At 44.5% G+C, this 21,579-nt stretch overlaps 1 protein-coding gene across 1 annotated transcript in view; it reads right to left on the bottom strand.

Moving 5' to 3' along the window:
* Positions 1-21,579, bottom strand: part of MEIS1 (Meis homeobox 1) — a 435,557-nt gene that overhangs the window by 337,478 nt on the left and 76,500 nt on the right. Inside the window, exons 3-5 of the mRNA XM_083828210.1 lie at positions 14,070-14,209; positions 11,065-11,218; positions 4,461-4,688 (exon numbers count right to left, since the gene is read on the bottom strand). The gene's annotated coding sequence lies outside the window, so the exon portion shown is untranslated. The remainder of the gene's footprint in view (positions 1-4,460; positions 4,689-11,064; positions 11,219-14,069; positions 14,210-21,579) is intronic.

Below are 21,579 nucleotides of genomic sequence, written 5' to 3' on the forward strand. Positions count from 1 at the left end.
AGAACCATTCCACAAAAAGCAGCACGCACTTTTGTGCTAAGCAGGCTATGGGGAAACAGATGCAACAGGACTATTCTGACAAAGGTGCTCTGGGATAAACATCTCTATGCCAAACAGGTCATTTATAAAGCCCACACAGCTTCAGGATCAAAATTTAGATGTTTCAAATTTAGATGTTTCATTTCCATAATCCTCAGATTATGAACGTGAAAATATGCTATAATATCTAGTTGACCAGTAAATTCATCCCTGCCATAAATCTTTGAATCAAGTATTACATTCCACCCTGCTACAAACAACTTTATGGCCAGAAACAAATATGTCAGCGGTTTACCAACTGATCTGAAAAAGTTCCTTTTCCTTAACTAAACATCTACTTCAGCAGAGTTCAGTAAACGCATGAATGGGACATGTGATGAGCTGTTGACAGTGTATTTATTTCTAAAACACTCCGTAAATCTTCTCATCCACGCTGCCTCTATCCTCTTACTTTCCTGTCTCTATTACTGTTCTCCACAGCCAGTCTGCCCTTCTCTTGCACTCAAACATCTGGTAGCCACTTACAGTGCTTTGGCTGATGCCCTTCATGGCTATGTGAGATGTGCAATGATTGCTGAGAAATGCACTGCCTGTTGTGTCATATTGCTTAAATGTTTTCAAGAGCTCAGCTAGGAAGTTGCAAGATGTATCTCTGATGTCTAGATACCTCATGAAGTATTGCCATTGCTAGAGAGGAGGCCAGGAAGGGAGGGAAGATGAAGTAAATCTCTCCTCTGAGCTAAAAAACATCTGGGGAAGTCAGGCATGGGCGAGGATGAAGTTTTCTAGGGAGCCACTTTCCACTGTCACCTGAATTTCCTGAAAGAAGATACAGGCTTAATGAAAAATGCCACACTGTCACCACAATCTGACTTAGAAACAAACAAAACAGTGAATTAAGCAAGACAGATTAAATGCGACAAATTACCCCCGGCCCTGAAATTCCAGGTTTATTTCCAATGGGCAGAAGTAAAGCCATCGCCAAAGGAGGAAACATTTTCATTTAAGGTTACATGGACAATAGGATCCGCGGAGCAATGTACGTCAGCTGCTCATGGTGTAAGAGGAGGAATTACAATTTGACAGCCCAATTTAAAACCAAGGAAGAGCAAAAACATAACACTGGTTTGCGCAAAGTTTAGCACGCTTCACAGTAGCAGAGACCTGAAGGAAGACGGTTCAAATGATCTTGACAAATCGGAGAAACAGACCCGAAAAGAATGGGGAAAAATTAAACAGAGACAAGCAAGAAAAGCATACAGTAAATACTCCAACTGGAGAGTTGGAGTACTGAACTGCTCAAACACAGGAAGCATGCGGCTAAACAGCAGTTCCCCAGAAACAGGTTTAGGGGCTACTGGATCAGAGTCAACATGGCTCTGCTGTTGAGACAAAAAGAAAACATAATACTGGGATATATAAACAGGGCATACAGCCTGCAAATCACACAGAGGAACTACTCCGCTCTCCTCAGTGCCCATCAGGCTCCAAACAAGCCCTGTAGCCATTGCAAGAAAGAAGTGGAGCTAGCAGAAAGCAGCCCGGAGAGAAACAAAAATGGTCAATCTAGAAGACAAAACCTACAGGGAGAGACTGAAATAACCAGATTGTTTAGTGTAAGGAAGAAACGACGGACTGAAAAATAAAAGAAAAAAGAAAAAAAAGAAAGGCATTCATGCAGTACACAACACCGGCATGGTGCAAGAGAAGCATTTCTGCTTGTCCAGAGTGGATGCACCAGCACAAAACACTGAGATGGGATTGCAGCGAGGCTTAAGCCTCATTTGCAAGAGCTAAGAACTGAGCAGATGCAGGGAAGCATAGGCACAGATCACCCTGAGGAGCTACGCAGCTTCCACCACCGCGTGGCCCTCAGAGGGTCCCTCCTGTGGACGAACGTGCCACAGGAATCACCTGTCCTACCTGCATTGCCATAACACACTGCTTCCAGCCCAGCTTTTCGTGGATTCTGTATTCAATGGCAGAATGAATCGAATTAAAGGAGACTACTTTGCGTCACCTTCACATTCAGTGAACCTTTCAGGTTGGAAAGGTCCACTAACAGCTACTGAACATTGTTTCTATAAGTACAGAGGCTGGTCTGCCTATAGAAAAAGTGCACAGGCATCCTAGACCTTCATGCACCCTGCAGCTGTGTCACATTTGCTATTACCTATAACATCAATATCATTCTGAGGCCTTTCCTTAACCAGTTGAGAAGTGGCAGAGTAACAAAGGGGAGGCCTAGCTTTGTGCTAACACAGCTTTACAGACACACACACACAAGCACCTCTGCTCTGTGCTGCACCATTCTTCATCCTTGTACCTCCTCTCCTGGAGTTAGCGTGGGCAGCTCCACAGTGTGCTGCTTTGGGCTGCTCACTGGTTAGGAGCTTTCCTCTTCATAGCTGAGGCAGATGCATTAATAAAAAGGATCTCTGCTGCCCTCTTTCACCAATTAGTCCACTGAATGCGACAGAGCAGAGGGAGAGAGAAGCTGGCACTTAGGGAATGGAAGAAAGGCAGAAATAACATCGGAGACACATCAGGCACTCCGATGTGGATGACTGGAGGGGGCTGATCAGAGACTGAGGACTTATATGGCTCATCTCTGACAAGGAACCAAACCTGAACTGAAACCAAGTTCTCCTGTTGGTCTGAATCACGGTAAAAGTCCTACTGAATTCAGGTTGGTGCACAGCCAGCTCCAGCCAACTAAACAAAACAAAACAACAAAAGGAATAAGAGCAGTGACTGTTTCAGTTCCCTGTTCCCTGATGGTTTGACCAGTGACATGCAAGGTGAACTTTAGAGCAGATCCTAGAACTAGGATCTCTGCTGGAAAATCGAGAAGTCAGGAAAACCAACTGGTGGTAAACAACACCCAAGTTAAAGGGAGGGGAGGGCGGGGGGGGGGGAGGGGAAGGTAGCCGCCATCACAGCCTAGTATGCAACTGTTGTGAGTAAATAATTCCACTGACAGGACTCTGCCTGGGGCAGAAGTTAAGACCCCCACTGTAGCAACCTCTGTGACCCTTAACACCAGCTAACAGGAGTAACCAACGTGTAAGAAGGAACTTCAGCCTATTACCATCACTGTCAATTTAGCAGGACTGACGGAAGAACCGTTGTCTGCAGATGAGGCCAAATGTTAGGGTCCTCCTACCCAAAGACAATGACGAGGACTTGTTCAACACTAGGTGACTGGGCACTAAATTGACAATAAATGCAAGATCAAGTGATTATGACTTAAAACCCATAATACATCCATGTCTGGAGAGCTGTGCATGGTTCTGGTTGTCCCACAACAGAAATGAGAAGGGACAAAGAAGGAAGATCAGAGAGAGACAGATAGCAAAAAGGATGCCATGCAGACAACAGAGTAGGATGAGAGAAAAAAAGATCAGATTTTTCAAGAATAATCTTAGTGGTTATTCAACATGACAGTCAGAGTGTAAACTATAAGCTCAAATTCGCCATTGCAGCGAGCTGCTGAGTGCTGCAGAGAATGTATAGGTGGTAAAGGAAGAAAAAAAAAATCACAAATTTTGAGGGGGTTTTGGCCCTTCTGCAGGACTACTCCAACTTTGCCTCAACTTTCCCAGCTACAACATCTAGCATTTGGGGATAATCAAAGTCCTGACTGCTCCATATACGTCATTTTCTGTTGGTTGTGCTATGGTCTAAGACAATAGGCAACACTGTGGCTCCACAGGGAATTGTTTGATGGGAATCTCCAGCAGCTTCAGTAAGCAGCAGGAAGTGGACTGTGCAGAGCAAAGAATCCAGATCTGCTAATTTAACTAACCCACCTTTGTTCTTTCCATCACTGGCTGCAAGCACAAAACACCAGTCGGACTCAGTCCCTTGTTTTAATTTAACGCATATACAAATTTTGTTGAATGTTATCAAGCGGGGCTTTGAAAGAGACAAAAAAAAAAAAACCTTCTATTAGTCACACTTTAGAAGTTACTTTTTTTTTTTTCTTGGAATAGGGCTGGAACACCAGAACACTGTTGGCTCCATTGCCTGAACAACATCTGTGGGCTAGGGCAGGTTACTTGCCAACCCTCAAGAAAGTGCAGAAACTCCTAGAGTCACCGACTCCTTCTCACTTTGTGTTGCTAAATATGCTCTACCACAACAGACAGTGCACCACAATGCACGAGGAAGCTTAGCAGATGCCGTCCGCCAGTTCTTCAGCAACCAGTTAAAGAACATCTGGAAAAATACCAAAGGGTATTTTTATAAAAATACCAAAGACGGGTATTTACAAAAATACCCACGACAGCCTCAAACAAACCTCAGGTCTAGCTGAAGCTACAGCCATTGCAGTGTCTGAAAGCAAGGCGAAGTATGATGAATAACTGATTTTATGTTCCTTTTGGTGTGGAACAGACAAAGATGCTCTGATGCAATACCTTGAGTGAATCCAGGGTAGCCCTGCATCTGCTGGTCAGTGATGGAAGGTCGATACCTCCCCTTTCTCTCCTGCACAGCTGAAGCCAAGCACAGTTCTCATGGAGCCAGCTCTGTGCCACCCGAGGACTTCTCTGAGAAGGAGGTACACTCAAAGTCGTGTCGGCAGCTGTCTTTATCCCTGACCCTCCGCAGCCTGAAGTTTGAGCAAGAGCTTGTTTGGCTTGCGGCTGGAAAGCAGAAGGACACGATCGTCACAAGTAGGAAAAGATCACAAACCCAGCAAGAAAGAATAACGCTGCAGTCCAGCCTTCAAAACAGATTTTTCAAGGGAGGGGAAGCAAAACAGCCATGAATCAGTAGGAGAAATACGACTTTAAAACCCTAACAAAGGGCAACAGATGGGAGCAGAGCAAAGTGCTCACAAATTTCAACTAGAATAACTGTCTCTTCATAAAACCTCTCCAAATATGAAAGATCTTCAGACATCTGCAATTAAATCCCCTATTAATCCCACCTATATTTTAAAGGCAGTTGAGCCAGGCTACTAATCGTGCTATTGACAGACCGAAAACTCAACCAGGAGGACAGAGATGGTGAAACAGAGACGAGAAGAGCCAAAACGCCAACTTAAAACCCAACGTGATGCGGCTGCTCTTCCACCTCCGCCTACCCATAATTAAGATCCTCCAGTAGTTTTAACTCTAAGTGCTGGAGGGGGTTAGGACTTGTGTGTTTCTGACTCACCCAGCTTTCTTACGTGCTCACAGGAATGAAGATAGGGAAAATATCACCGTTTCTGTATTATGGAAACCTCGCAATTAATAATTGAGAATCTTTTTATCTCTCTCTCCCTTTTTCTTTCAGAACTAGAGTGCTCTCTTCAGCTTGTTAAGCTTAGTTCACTCCCACTGATAATTCACTAGAGATCATAATTTATGGACAATTGAAGCTGCAGAAACATCTCTTAGAAGGAATAGAGCAGATCCATAGCAACAATTCTTCAGGGGAATATTAATCCCCAGCTTTATGTAGTGCTAAGTGTACAATAGTAATCAGAACTTGAGTAGAAGCTGCTAATCATTGAGGGAAAAGGCTGTATAAAGAATTCATAATGGAATTAGCCTGCGGCAAACAAAGAAAGACAAAATTAAATCAGCCATCAAATTGCACCAAGGAATTTTAATTTACAGGTTAATGTAGGATTATGTAACTAATCACAGCTAACATTTTCAATGAACAACCAATAAAATTCTGCTCTTTTTTCATTCCTGCTAATGGTATTCCAATAACACACTTTTATCACCGTATAATGTGTTAAGAATGATTTTCAAAAATTCTAAAAATCTTCCAAAAAGCATTATGACTGAACAATCAATGCAAAATGCTGGCTTTAAGTTAATTAGCATAAATATACATCTAGATGATCTACTGTTAGGTTCAAGCCAATACAATAAAGTTCCTTTGAGTCTGCATAGGACAGATTTACATAACCAAATGTGCATAACCATAGCTTTAAAATATATGCATGACTTCCAAAGAGGGAGATGCAGCAATAGGAGAAGCCTCCAAATTAAATAAGTCAAACAACTTCTGAGTACTAAAGTGCATCAGCTAATTCTAAATAAAACCCTTATTATAGATTTTTATATCAATACAGCATATATATCCTATGACAAACGCACAAAGGATTGCTCTAACGGAGTTTGTGCTGTTTATAATATGAACATCATAAAAAAGAATATGGTTTCTGGGATAAAAAAGTTGATTTGCCTCCCCTTGAGACAAAAGAGAGACCCTATATTTGACCCAGTTATATTTTGATATTGGCCAATACACAGAGATTTATAAAAAAAAGGCTGAAGGAAAGGAAAACCTCTACGTTCTAAAATGTATTTAAAGACCAATAGCTAATATATGCAAATATATAGAAAAGACTCACATAACTCTTTGCACATTTTTAAAGGGAAACTCCAAAATTATACTGTATGCTTCAAAACACATCAGCTTAATCAAAAAGATCTTTTTTGCAACATATGGCAGCATGAAAATTTTTATAAATGGAGTAAAAAGCATTTTCATAAGCTTTACTTCACTTAAGAGGAATGCTGGGAAGAAAGGCAACAGCATTCTTCCTGCATATGTTTTTCTTGTTCTGAACAATGTGGGAAAACCTCATTTTACTTTAATCTAACAGTTCATTTTATAGAAGCAGCAACATTCTGCCCATTTATTAGCATAGAAGGTTTGGGGTTGTGGGTTGCTTTTTTTTTTTTTTTCCTTCCCTTCCCTTTATAAAGTCTAATTTTAAGATGCACACTTCCAAAAAACATTATGGTGTCAATTGCACTACCCTTCAGCAATCCTGTAATAACTTTATTCAACCATTTCTAATTATAATTATATTTTCAATTCCTTTTAGCTATAGAAACTCTTTATCAATCAGAGCACAAGACAGAAAATTACTTTATTACAGCTACAGCTCGTTAGTCTGAGTGCTCTTAATGAAGCAGCCTCATAATCAGATGAAAATCATGCTGAAGAAAACTTGCATCATTAGTCTGGGCCTTAATTACCAAGAAATATAGTCACTAACAATGATACTCCATTTCATGATACGGTGCATGCACCTTCTACAGTACTTGCAATTAATAATTCCGCAGACTGCTACAGAATCTTTCTATTTATTCATAACAATGGAGGGGAAAAAATTCTAAATTTAATTGAGCGGCTCCGAATGCACTCTCTCGCTCTCTCCTGCTCAGATTAAAATGTCAAAAGGCTAATATTCTATCTTACAATAATTCATCATTTTAATTACATATTTTATGTATGTGAAATGTCCTTTTTTTCCCTCCCTCGATCATTTAGGGCGACATTTTGGGGGGACGTGCGTAGGGGAAAAAATCTGTCCATTTATGTAGGTGGCCCATGCCACACAGAGCAGCAGCGAACAGAAGAAAAAAGCATTTATTTTCATTGTCAGTGAACGAGGTCCGTGTTGGATAAGCTTCAGACATAAGCGTGAGACATTCATTTAAATTAATGATGGCCTTCATCCAATACACTTACTGGTAAGGATGGAAAGATTCTCGAATGAGGAATATGTTGATTCCTGAAATCCTTTATGAATATGATCCATCACAGGGTTAGTAACTTCTATACACAAGGCTCTTCTAATCCACTGCATTTTCTGTATGCTTTTACATGGAGTATGCTCCTCTTAACTCTGCAGTAAGCTTCCTGCATGTGAAAGCATCAGGAAACGCAGTTAGTGAGAGCCCCCTTCGGCCAGCTAACGAACCCACTAAAAGATCAGATCGCAATCCTCAACACCAAACATCTGGAGTGTTTTTCACTCCGATTTGCTGCACAGAAAACAATTCCACAGACATCAGCGGGAACGTTCACAACTCACAGTGGTGCCCCCGAGATCTATACCTGCTCCAGCTTTCTCCCTGTCGTACCTCGTTGTCGCTGAACCAAGACAGGCTCCCAAGGGCGATAACAAACACAGCTTTCCAGCATATTAGCCAATGCAGCGAGGGGGTACTGCTGCTTCCTCGGCTGCAAAGCTGCACGATGCAAACTGTGGATTCCACTCAACATCGAAATGGTTTGACACCGAAATATTTGACATCGTGATTTTTGCAAACCGCCTAGTCCTTGGCTGCTCAGCTGCTGTCTGAGCAAGTCACATTACAGCAGAAAGATACTGCTCTGGAGGTAAGTTACTGAGCCTGTGATTAATCTCAAGGGCATAAGCTAAATAACTCCCTTGTACCGTTGAATTTTCCAGCGCTCACACACCGTGCTGTGCTTTCATACAAGCATTTCAAACAATAACTAGCCATTAGACAGGCTAGATGAACTTGCCGTGAGGATATTCCACATATACTGCTTTCCAACACGGTGCTCCACGAGGCATCCTCACGGCTGCCTCTGTTAAATGATCTGCTGCATCTTCCTATGATCTTGGGCAAATCATTGTCACCTTTTAAAGCCCTTCACTTCCCCGCCTGAAACAGAAAGCAAGAAGCTCCCTCCTCCGTTTTTGCTGCTGCTGCTGCCTGCGTGTGGCACAGTTGAGGGCTACTCAGCAAAGGAAGGAAAAAAAGAAAATCAGCCTTGAGTACTATGAAATAAATCCGTAAATAGCTGGAAAAAATAATAGTAATGTTTAAAAGGAGAGGGAAAAAAAAAAAAAAATGCCTTTCTGCCAGTCTCTCCTTTCCAGGCACTCTTATTTTCCTTCCCTCCTGCCACGCCTCAGTATTTCTTTTAGGAGAACTTCTTTTACGTAGTTACTTCAAGAATTTGCATCTGGCACCAGCAGCCGACAGAGACAGGAGACTGACAAGATGGACTCTTGTGGCAGTTCCTATGTTCCTACTACATTCCTAAGCTGTGCTTTTTGGCACTGGATATGGCAAAAAGAGAGCGTATTTAGAAACGTGACAACTGGAAAAAAAATATTCTTAAACCTTACAGTGCCTTCTAAAGTTGCAGAATAAAATGAATTTATAGTATGACTGTAGCTGGCCAGAAACCATGGGCTTGCAGTAAACCAAATGGGGTAAAAACCTGGCTTTGAAAGGGATTCTGAGGTTTTGGCTCCGTCCAGCTAGTACGCTTATAAACTTATTGTATAACTTACTGGCAAGAGAGCAGCATCAGACTGACCTCCACTTGCATCACAGAAATTACACACTCATTGTCTTCGAGGGGAAAATGTTCTTATGGTACCGTATTAATATCCTTTGTGGGTTGGGTCATGAATCAGCATTGGCAGCCGCCTTGAAGCCGTCTGCCTGCCAGCCTTCCCAGCTGGAAAACTGGTACGGCAGGAGGGACGTATACATAAGGGAAGCGACGGTTTCCCAGTTCCGAATTGATTTGTACACGAACCCGCTCAGCTTTAAAGCACCCCAGCGTGCCAAGAAGGGGCTCTAAGGAATATACGCAGCCTGCGGGCTATCGCCCTGGGGGCTGAGAGGACTGCCCGCAGGCTCCCCTTGCCCAGGCCCCCCCGGGCCCCCCGGCCGCAGCCCCCCGGCCGCCTCAGGCCCGTTGCCGCCATCCCGGCCGTGCCTGGGGGCCCGGCGCCCTCTGGTGGCCGCCCGGCAGCGGGAGCCGCGGGTTCGAGCCCCGGCCCCGGCGGGTGGGGTGGAGCCCGCCGGCCTCCCGAGCCCCTGAGGGCCCAGCCCGGCTCTACGCGGGGGGCAGCGGTAAACACGCGAACGCTAAGCCGGTTACACACCTAACCCCCACACAAAAGGGGCGGAGGGATGGGGCAAGCCATCCTTCATGTCTCCTGATAAGCGAGCAGGCAGCAAGACGGCCACTGATGGGCGCAGGAGGTTGTTCCTGCCCCGCCTCGCTGGTGTCCAGCCCAGCCAAGAAACAGTCCCAGTGACCACAGCCACCAGGGATTAGGTTCATGGCATCCGTAGCCACCATCCATCGCCCACCAGACCTTCAGGCCTTCACCCCGGTGGGCAAGCTTTTGCTGGCACAGTGAGAAAGCGTGTAAGATTTTACCTGTAAACGCGCTTCCGCAGACCAGTCTTAGCCTCACGATCCATGTCCCTGAGCTACGGTTTAGCAGTTAGATCAGTCTAGATCAGCAGTTCTTTGCATTTCATCTTCTTAGCTCTTGCTCCGGGTGAGTTGTATTTGCTTACGCCTCCTCTTCTTCCCCCCAGCAGGATTTGGCCCAGCCTTACAAACTAAGCCTTCAAGCAGCTAAATGGGATTAGCCTGGCAAAGCCCTGGGTTTGGTGGAAGTGGAATAGCTGTGGTTTCCCAAATGCATATAAATCCAAGCCGTAGGTATGAGCCGCTCATCCGAGCTGCCACCCGCCTGTTACAAACGAGCTGCCCACATCCCTTGGCTCGGCGGCTCTCCCCGCGAGCGGCCGGCAGGCAGAGCGGCTCCGGCAGCAAGGGAGGAAGCTCCAGACATGGAGCCAGCAGGCTGCTGCAGCAACACAAAAGACAATTTTTCCCTCAAGTAAAGACACGCCAAGTCTCCTGGTTCCCTGTGCCTCTCGCTGAAATTGCCTGCTATAAAATCCAGGTGGAATGTAAAATGCAGTTGGAAGAAGAAGAAAAAAAAAAGACAAAACCCAGGCAAACGGGCTTTGCTGACTTCTTGAGTAACTGGGTCTGTATTGGGCTAGGCTGCACACGGGGTCCTTGTTAAGCAGAGATCACAGCTGAGGGACACAGCCCACCCAGACAGGAAGGAAAGGACAGCTGAGCTAGGAGCCCACACAGCAGTGCCGTCGTGCTAGGCAGAGGGGCCAGACACGTGAGCACAGGGCTACCAGGCTGCAATGCTTTGCAATAGAGCTCAGCCACTGTAGAGCTGTCCTTCTGCCATGATCCATTGCATCCTTCACAAAAGCATAAGAACTGCCCTGACGATGGGAGATGCCCACACTTCCTGTCTGAAGAAGGTTCCCATCCCCATGCTGGTTTGTCACCTTAACCCCAAGGCATCCTTGCCTGCTCTAATGCCACAAGAGCTCCTGCAACACCAGGGCAGGGGAGGGACAGATTTTCAGATCCTGGAGGGATCAGCTCATGGCAGAAATGACTTACCAACAAAGGGCATGGCTGAAAAGCAGCTCTCTTCTGCCACCTCCCAGCTGCTGCTGTGGTCACTTCAGGCATTTACATCAGCATTAACGGGGTCACCTCAACTGCTCTTTAACGTAGCTGTTACGAGATGCTCAAGTTTCTCCTGCTCTGCAGCCTACAAGAGGAATTGCAACAAGGTATTCCCACCGTCAGTCACCTGCACAAGGTCCAGGGTTTCTTTTCCTCCTACACCACCATTTCCCCACCTCCTGTTCTCCCACACCTGGGCAAAACTAAGTATTTCCTCCACAACAGTAGAAGGGAACCATGGGGGTGATTTTATTTTTATTTATTTTTATTTTTTTTCAAACTGTGCCAGTGGGCACAGGGTGAGGCAAGTCTGTGCAAGCATGCAGCAATACTGCTCCAAGCTCCATCAGCCACAGTGGCTCAGTGCCTGGGGACTGCTGAAATACTTGGGCTTCCACTTGACTACTTAAAATGCCCTTGGAATTACTGAGTCAGGAGGAAAGGTGCAGTGCAGGAGGCCGCAAAACACTGGACAGACAAGCCCTAAAAAAAACAGACAAAATTCACAGCCCTTTCTGTTCCCACTCCAGTGTTCCTGATCCACCGAGACCCAGGATGAAGTTAGCAGATACTGCGAGTTTATCAGCTCTTCCTCACAAGCATCTGCTGAACCACCCCTCAACCTGTATCTTCAAAAGACTTTCAAGAGAAAGCTCTTGCCCTATGAAAACGGTTGGGAGCAGGGCTTTTTGTTGTTGCTGTTCCGTGTTTTCCCCCCCCACCTTTTTGTACAATGACGTGGTTTATATTATTTGCTCAATGGGATCACTGCCTTTCCACTGAAGAGTCTGTTTTAAATATCAACACAGGTTGGCATTTTAAGAGTTATTTAAAATGTCACCAGTCACAGAATGTTTAATTATTGCAAACATCTTTCAAAAAATTCCACCGTGGATTTCCTTCACCAAGTGATTTATTTCGGATATAATTTCTGTTTAATTAATAGGGGATTTAGCTCTGACCTGGAGGGTGTGAGAACCAACAGAGGAGCTGTAGTTGAGTTAGGTTAACATTAAACCTGCCCGTGCCTGTTGGAGGCTGAGAAAAAAAAAACTGGGCTGGCACTTCGTCAGCTGCCGCTACCCGGCATATTCTCATGTTGATTGCAATGGAAAATTTGTAAAGGCAAACACAACTAAGGGAAAAAAAATAATCACAGGAACGCGAACACCGTGCTTTGTTATTTAAACTATCTATATAATTTGCTATAGAGTATAATTATGCCTAATTTCAGCCAAGATGATATCTGGGCCACTCTTTGTTAGTTGTGTATTCTCAGAGAGCAGTTTTTCAATCATCTGGCCTATATTTCCTTACACCTTGAGAACAACTGGAATCAAACTCTAAAAGGTTATTTAGAAAAAAAGAAAAAGCCTACTTTTAACAAAAAAATTACAAATGTGGAAAATGCCTAATCTATGCTTTTTCAACACCAGGTTACATCAGAACCAAGTTTTAATATCCTGTAAAAATCTCCTAGTATGACGCACATACAGCTGTCTAATATTGCTGCTTAAAATGCCTCCGCATTAAATAAGATTCTATGCTGTAAAATTTTGCAAGGTGATAAAACAAAAAAAGATATAATAAATATAAACCATCTGCATTTTTTTAACAAGCCATTTGGAAACGGATTTCATTTATATTTAGAATTGTTTTGAAGTGTTCGCTTTTTTTTTTTTTGAAAATGTCCCAGTTACAGTATATTAGGTTTTCAGTAGAAAGATTAAAAGAGCTGACGCACAAATAAACACGCATGCACACCCAGAGCAATTTCCAGAACTATGAGAGCATTTGATTCTTCAAGGATACTACAGCTGGCTTTTAGTTACATAAAAAGGGTTAGTGTGTGCAATCGGCAGCTCTGGAAAATGGATTCACGCACACAAAAATGCATTAAAACAACATTAAGATTTTGGCAACAACCAACACAAGCCAGGAAACTGAGCTTTAGGCTGAACTCGCATCCTTAACTCCTTCCATGGTGCTTGCTGAAAGCATTGGTCGCACTCTGCAGGAGCACAAAGCCCACCCTGTTGCTTCCAAGTCCTAGAGCAGAGATGCCAGGTGGATCCCAAGGGGACCCAGAGCACAACCAGGGAAGCTGAAGAGGGACTCGTGCTTTTTGCTATGACCCAGCTACCGTAGCTCTGTCTCCTTTAACAAAATCATATCACCTTGTGGCAGCCTAGCATCTCCACCTAAAAAGGTTTTCACTTAATTCAGCTGCCCTGTATTACTTCTACCGCTCTGCACTTCCACCACTGCAGGAGTAGGGCTCCAAGTGCTTTTTTGCTTCCTCTCTACAACCCCCTTCCCAAAGTTAGAAATGTTCCACACACACACCCCCCAGTACACGTATGGTATGAAAAAAGGGCATTTTGTGCAAACCAAGCAGGCGGCAAGTAAAGGAGATGGGGGCTGAGACCCCTTTCCTTCATTTGTTGTTCCTTTTCCCAGTACCCAGTAAAGCAACAACTGCCATAAACTATTACTGTAATACTACAAAGGAGAAAGTTGCTTTTAAAAAGAAATGAAGTACCATATGAGAACAACATGCATTTTCATGCCCACTAATAAACATCTTGAGGGGTCATTTGTTTAATTTTAAATCATTCATTCCATTAATAAGCAAATGCACTATTGACCAAATACCGAATGTAATTCTTCTCCCTGAAAACAGCCACTGAGAAAGTTAAGTTCATCCTCATTAACCAAAAAGGAGCTTTTATTGGCCTTTGACTTTCTATTTCATCATTTAATTACCTGATGTTAACATCTGATCAATGAGATCAAAGTTTGAACAAGCCAGGGATTTTTCAAAGGCATACCTTCGGACAGAAAACTGTCCATTTACAAGCTCAACACTGCTTTTTTTTTTCTGGTGCCTAATCACGTTTCTGTACCGATCAATGTAAAGCAATGTAAACACAGACCTCTGTCCTCCCTGTGGTAGGATATGCGATCCAAATTCTCCATGCCCTGGTGTGCTTCTTCCCAGCCTATTCGCCTCCTCACAGCTCTCTGCCCGCCACTTGGGATCTCAGATCTTCCGACGGCAAAACTTTCCAGTTCTCTGTGAGAGACACAATGCAGGCATACAAATACAGTGAGTGTTAACAAAGTGCTTAACTGGACTGGCTTACTGAATCAGGCCCAAGACACCAACTGCTTAAACATACCTTATCAGTAAAATATATATTCATACCAATACCAGATGTACACCTTCGTGAGAATTGAGGGAATCCCTCTACAAAGGTTATTTCAGCCCCTTGGTTACTACTGATTCCAGCAAAATCTGCAAAGGACTTGAGAGCTGTGAAAAATCAGGGGGAAAGAGCACAGAAGAGCTCATCCAGCCGAGTCTTGCCATCAGTGGCGAGTCACCAGTCTCCTTTGGTACCCATCCTACCAGCCCTAAGCACTCACACCAACTCCTGGCACAGGATACATGGCAGAGGAGAGACAGATATAACTGGAGAAACATGGGCCAAGAGCCAGGCAGGCAAAACTTTTCACAGAGCTGCGAAGTATTGCGCCTTTCCCTTTGGAATGCTGACTACAGTGAATGTCAAAATTTCAGAGAGAATGCCCTACAGGGACGTAAAAAAATAACTGATTATTGAGACCATAACATGATGGGACAGGAAGCTTTAGGATATAGGAACGGTTTCTTCATGCCACAAGCTCCTGCACATGGGAAGTACTTGAGCTTCTCACTCATTTTTCCTCTTTGCATTAAGGAAACCCTCCACTGCTCAACTGCTGCCTGAAAACAAAGTCTGAGGAGTTTCAGGACTTAGAGGGAAATAAATATATATTTTTAATTAGGCATATTTTTAGACTTGTAGTTAAGCTTACTGAGCAGAGAGGAAGAATTCCTTGCTATCTTTTAAATGGTGAGATCCAGCAAAAATAAACTCATCCCCAATGTCTCAAGTAGAGCAGTCATCTCTAAGCAACTCCTTTTCTTCCCCTTCCTGTGCAACGTTCCCTATTCTACTTGCTTTTTTTCTGAGGACACTGGGACTGGGATTTTCCTCCTGTAAAAAGAAAATACTAGAAAGAGAAACAGGGCAACTTCATGTCTCATTTGTACCACCTTCCACTTGCAGTCTTCACTCACTCAGTTAAGGAAGCTAGGACAATATAGAGAGCTTGTACGTCAGAAGTAGAGGAAGGATTTAGAGGGGAAAAAAAAAAATACCACCTTTTGCTTTCTTCCCGATTTCTTAGTTCCTCATAAGAACATATGCCAAAATTTAGCTGCCCAGGAAGTCAGAGCTCTCCAAAGGGAATAGATAATGAGCCAGCAAGATAGCAAGTTCTCTCAACAAGGAAGAAGTTAGACTTACAAAGAACAATTTTTCATGTGTTCCCTTGCCTCCCATTTTCAGCAGCAAATTTCCCCAGAAGCACTAGTGTTACAGTACCCACAGTGTCTGAGCAAACATTTTTGATGAGCAACTCCACAGAAAACAACAAAAGTTAAAGGGACCAAAGTCCGAGAGAAATGTAAAAGCCACTTTTGGGAAGAACATTTTCCCCTGCAGGTTTGCCATTTCCTCCCAGCAATGCCAGAAGTAGAAGTTGCCTATGTCAGGAAACCCCTGTGTCTGTTTTTAGATCTACAAGCACACGCAGAGACCACATTCCAAAGAACAACTTTTAAAAAAACAGTCATTGGGTCAAAAAGCAAGCTTGGAGGTGTGCAATACCCCATGGGAACCAGTGGATGGGACAATGCATCACAGAATTGTAGGGGTTGGAAGGGGCCTCAAAAGATCATCGGGTCCAACCCCCCTGCCAAAGCAGGTTCCTTAGAGCAGGCTGCCCAGGTAGGTGGGTGTCCAGACGGGCCTTGAACATCTCCAGAGAAGGAGACTCCACAACCTCCCTGGGCAGCCTGTTCCAGTGCTCCGTCACCCTCACCGTGAAGAAGTTCTTTCACATGTTGGTGCGGAACTTCCTGTGCTCCATCTTGTGGCCATTGCCCCTTGTCCTGTCCCCACAAACCACTGCAAAGAGGTTTGCCAAATCCCTCTGTCTCCCACACCTCAGGTATTTATACACATTGATAAGATCCCCTCTCAGTCTTCTCTTCTCCAGGCTGAACAGACCCAGGTCTCTCAGCCTTTCTTCACAGGGAAGATGCTCCAGGCCCTGTATCATCTTTGTGGCCCTCCGCTGGACTCTCTCCAGGAGATCCCTGTCTTTTTTGTACCAGGGAGCCCAGAACTGGACACAGTACTCCATGGGAGGCCTGACCAGGGCAGAGTAGAGGGGGAGGATCACCTCCCTTGACCTGCTGGCCACGCTGCTTTTAACGCACCCCTGGATCCCATTGGCCTTCTTGGCCACCAGGGCACACTGCTGGATCATGGCAAACCTGTCGGCCACCAGGACCCCCAGGTCCTTCTCCGCACAGCTCCTCTCCAGGTCATCCCCCAGCCTGGACTGATACACACGGTTAAACAATGTAGAATGTAGTCTGAAGACAGGACCAAGAAAAGGCACAATTCTTCTCTCAAAGTGATATTGTCACTTAAGCAGGATTTTTTCTTCTTTTCTCCCCCCCCACCCCCTTTTTTTATTTAAAGCATCAGTCACAGGATTGGACCAACCTCAGGGTTCATCACAGAACCATTTAGCACAAGACAGCAAATCCACAGGGCAGAAAAACGAAGACAAAAGTAATTTTCATGTTGCCTAGAGTTTCTCCATAATCCCAAATCTCCTCTTTGTTTACAAGCACATGCATTCACACATGCATGTTCTCGCTCCGGCTGCTCCAGCAATGCACTTTCATAATCCCTCTCCTAAGGATGCTTCAGATGCCATCCTGGTAAGCCTTGGCTCACACACTGAATATGGACTGAGTGAAGATCTGGGCCTCTTCCAGAGCGCATGGAGGGGCTCCAGTTGGGCTTGCATCAGATGGCACATCAGTGAATTCACATCATCCATCAGTGATCTTCCTGAGCAAACTTGGCTGCTTTGCTCCTACAGGCTGACGTGCTTACATGACCAGCTCTAAACATATTTATGTTGAGGCACAGGAAAGAGACCAAACCTGCTTCCATCAGTAGCAACATCTCAAGAATATGGGAAGTGATTTTTAGTTTCTTATCTCTTGCCTTCCAAAATTCTCAGTTCCATAAAAATGTACTGTGTCAGTTAAGCATGGCCTGTAATGCCCATGCAAGACTGAAATGCAGTCTTTTGTAGCCCTTCTCCCGTGCAGCATCACTGCAGTAGGGATGGTTATATTCCACTGGTAATTACTTAGTGGCCCAAATCCTTGCAGATTCACGCAGCACACTACCCAGAGGCAAGCTAGGGTTCACTGCAAGGCAGATTGTGGAAAGGCCACTTATTAACTGCCTACATCCTTACTTTATAGGGGATTGCTTTACAGAATATCCTAATATCTGTTGATGGGCCAATGCATAGGCTGGAGTAAAAAACACTTCAGGACTTTCTGCCTCTGCAGCCAGGAGCAGCAGATGAATGCAGGCTGCTCTTCCACCTTTTCCTTCCCCTAGGCCAGCTTCAATAATGTTATTCTTCTGACTTCTCCTTTACATCTTCTGTTGGTGTTTTTCTCCTTCATGCTAGAGCAGAGGCAGTGAATGTTGGTGTGATTCTAGTGAGACAGCTTTTCAGATAATTTCTCATGACCTCAATATCTAAACTGTTCCCTTCAGCACAGGATAGATCAGAATGACCGTAGATCAACAGGCATTTTGGTAGTCCTTGGAAAAGTCTGAGGGGTAGAAGTATTTTAGAGGTGCCCCAATTTCTCTCTCACCCTCCCCATAAAAGTTACTTGCAATCATTATCTTTGCTCTAAGAGCGCGCACATCTAATGGGTAGCCAAAAGCACAGCAGAAAAAAACAAAGGTAAATTTCAGTAAAAGCATTATTACAAAATCTACTCAAGCATTGTAAATAGAAGTGCCATATTATTATTGAGAAAAGGTGTAGTGCCCATGCAAACTACATATTTGATTAGGATCTGAACTCTTTGCTGAACCATGAATCTGAAATAATTTAGGTGATACATATAAATTTAATTTCTTTGTTCAACATTCCACATCTGAAATGATGCACTGCAAATGTGCAGCTCTCACTGAAGTCTGCAAAATGAGTCTTCTTATAACTCGCCTATACTGTGTGGAAATAATCTGAAATAATCTTAAAGGAAAAGGAATAAACCTATTTTAAAAACAGCTGAGTCCTTTAGATCGTATACCATAACCAATTTATGGAGATAAATGGAATTCAATATTAAAGAAATACTGTTTTTTCCCCTCCTGTGGAAAATTTAAATGCAGAAGGAAAAGGAAAGAAAAAGAAAGGAAAGAAAGAGAAAGAAAGAAGTGGCACGGAAACAACATATGAGCAGCACTTAGCTATGGTTTCTGTTACAGTGCTCGCTAGAAGCGATGCACCTTGTTTTCCCCAGCCCAAGCTAGAGAAGGCAAGCTGATTGTGGAAATGACTCATTCAGTCCCTATAATGGAGATATACCAGCTATTGGACATCTTTATTTCTCATTCATTAAATGAATCCAGTGTCTACTGCTATGATAGCCATCAACAAAGACAGACGAGGAAATAAAAAAGGGGGGAAAAGAGCAAGAGGGGGAATACAGATGAATATTATAGACTACTGTATGGGCCCTATTACTAAAAATGAATACAAAATACTTTTAAAAAAATACATTAAGCAGGTATTGGCTTACGTTGAGGTCAATATTGTGATTCATTTAACTCAAGGGACAATAAATCTTGATATTGACTGAAAACATAAGTCAATATGCGTACTGTTGTGTGCATTCCATTATAAAAACAAGGGGGGGGGTAAGTTTAATGGACACTTTTTGAAGAAAAATGGTTTTGCCAAAATATTTTTCTCCCTTTTAAGTTCACCAGCTAAAGAAACATTGCAGCCACACACCACCATAGCTAAACGCTTGGTCCTCACCTGCAAGGTGGCCTGGGGCTGGTGACCATCTCATCCCAGATGCATTGCAAAGCTCCAACACAGCCTGAGGGGACCAGAAAAGGTGACCGGCTGCAGAAGACCTTTAGATGTCTGCTCTCTGCTCTGTAAGGCTCCCAGGGCAACTCAGCTCCTGTCTGGACTCTACAAATGCAGCCTGGCACTGGCAGGAGACCAAATGAGGAACCAGGCAGGAAAACCAAGGAGGTGTCTCAGCCCTCCTAGCTCGGGAAGGTCACCCGAACTTGGGAAGGTCACCCAAACAAAGCAGCCTTTTTGCCAAAGCGTTTTGGTGTCGACGTTTTGCTGGAAACTCCCAGCCTCTCCCAGCCTGGTGAGGCTGCGCTCGCTTGCCTGCACTCTTTAAGCACAGTTATCATCCTCACTTGGTGCAAGGTCTTCCAAAGCATCTCTGAAAGACAGGGAAGTCTGCCCATTTCTCCAGCTGGCCCCATTAGCACCCCACCTCCTGAAACACTGCGTTCACATACAGGCCAGCCTACTCCACAGGCACTGAGCCTGCACAGCAGGGGCTTCCTAGGAAAGGAAAAAAAAGAAAAAGAGCTACATCACTTTAAAAAGCCCTTCTCTTGTAAAAGCACCCTGTTTAGCTGCAAGAAGTTGTACTATTCTCACTGAAGTGTTTCACCTGTCAAATTAAGTTTTCTGGGAGCTGGAGGAACAGTGTGTGGCATCACAGGCAATTACTGACCTCTGAAGTCAATCAAGGTGAACAGCAAAACTTATTTACTCTGCATGTGACTGGCTCGAGCCAGCCAATTACCAGGGGAGATCCATTTTTGACCTTAGGCCCCCCAGAGGTGCTGCACCTTCGGCATCACCGCTGAACTCTGCTGGAAGAAGGATGCACAGCACACATCCGTAAGAGGATAAAAAAGGCTCCCATCCACCTGTGGAATTGTGAAAGAAACATCACAGGACCCATAAACAAGCATGCAGGAGTTCACTTCTTATGCAGGCCAAGAAACACACTCTCCTCTATATGTGTACACATAAGCATATATACACACACCTGACTTTGGCACATACACAGCAGGGAGGAGGGAATATGAGAAGAGATACCTGTAGACACTCTTCTCCTTGTTAAAGCAGCGTGGCTGGCGCTCTGTGTAATGTATCACTTTTTAATTTATTCTTTTCTAGTGACAAGAAGTGGGAAGTCTTGCTTCTTATGAACTCCCTGGTGGCAAGTAGTCTTCTGGCAAAGCATCGCTCCCAGCAGAGCGGGTTCCAGAGGTCCTGGCTGCGCTGTGCCAACACTCACAAAGTCACGCTAGAGAAAAGATGACCTCTCTAAAGAGAAGCTTGGCCTCCCAGACACCAGACAAATGCCTATTCTTGGATGAGAAATGATTCATCCAGTCAGGTTTACACCGAGGCCTGGTATCACAAGCCACCTAGCCTCATCGTTCCACGTAAACATCAAGGGAAGAGTTGCAGACGGTAAAACCTCAGGAGCCCTTATACTTCTCCCAAGTAAGAACAAAACTCTTTTTATTTTTAAAAGGTACTAATTCCTCAGGCCCCTCCTCAGTATTCTCACCCCTCCCATCCCGCAGCCCAGGACCCCCCGCTGCAAGCCCAAAGGCAAGGCCCCAGCACCTTCCAAGTGGCTCACGAGGTGCAAGGGTAGGTTCCTTGCAGCACAGCAGCTGAATTGCTCTTCCTGCTGCCCAGCTGTAAATCCACTTCCACACCCTCATCCATGGCTGCATTGCCCTGTTTCCATGCAGCAAGGTTGCAGCAAGCCCAGGCACTCACAAGAAGCCAAAGGTGGGCCCAGGATGGGCAGGCGGAGCCCCAGCTCTCAACTACTTATTTATAGGGACATACACACCTTCATTCACTCATGTCCAGTTCAGGGACCCCGTTCCCCCCCTTCAGTCTCCGATACCTCCATCTCACACACACAACATGGCTCCATCCTCCCTGCAAGCCCAGGCACAGAGCAGAGCACTCACCCCACAAATTGGGGGAGATTTGCGTCTGTACGTGTACTGCACAGCTTAGGCCCAGCTGAGCACAACACACATTAGAATGTTTTTCTTCCCCCCCCCCCCCCCCTCCCTTTTTCTGAAAGATTTCTACAGAGATAAACAAGGAGGAAGCATTTTTTGCCTCCAAGAAAGAATGAAAATTACAACCCTATCTACATAGCAAAGGGTACTTTACCCCTGGGTGCAGAACAAGAAGGCTGAAAGAAATGTAAGCTAACAAAAATTATGAGCAACTTTGGATGTGGTTATGTCTCCGGTGTGAGACCAGGATGCAATCCTTTCTTATTTCTTCTTCCTTTCTATTGCAAAGGTGTAGATAGATATTCAAATTGTGTAGCGGGCAAGACAGATAAATAAAGTTTTCAGGACTGGAGAACACATACAGCTCTGTGTTAGGGAGTCTTATCGCATGGGCAAGGAT

This window comes from Anser anser (assembly GCF_964211835.1).
Source record: "Anser anser genome assembly, chromosome: 3".
NCBI classification, from domain to species: Eukaryota; Metazoa; Chordata; class Aves; order Anseriformes; family Anatidae; genus Anser; species Anser anser.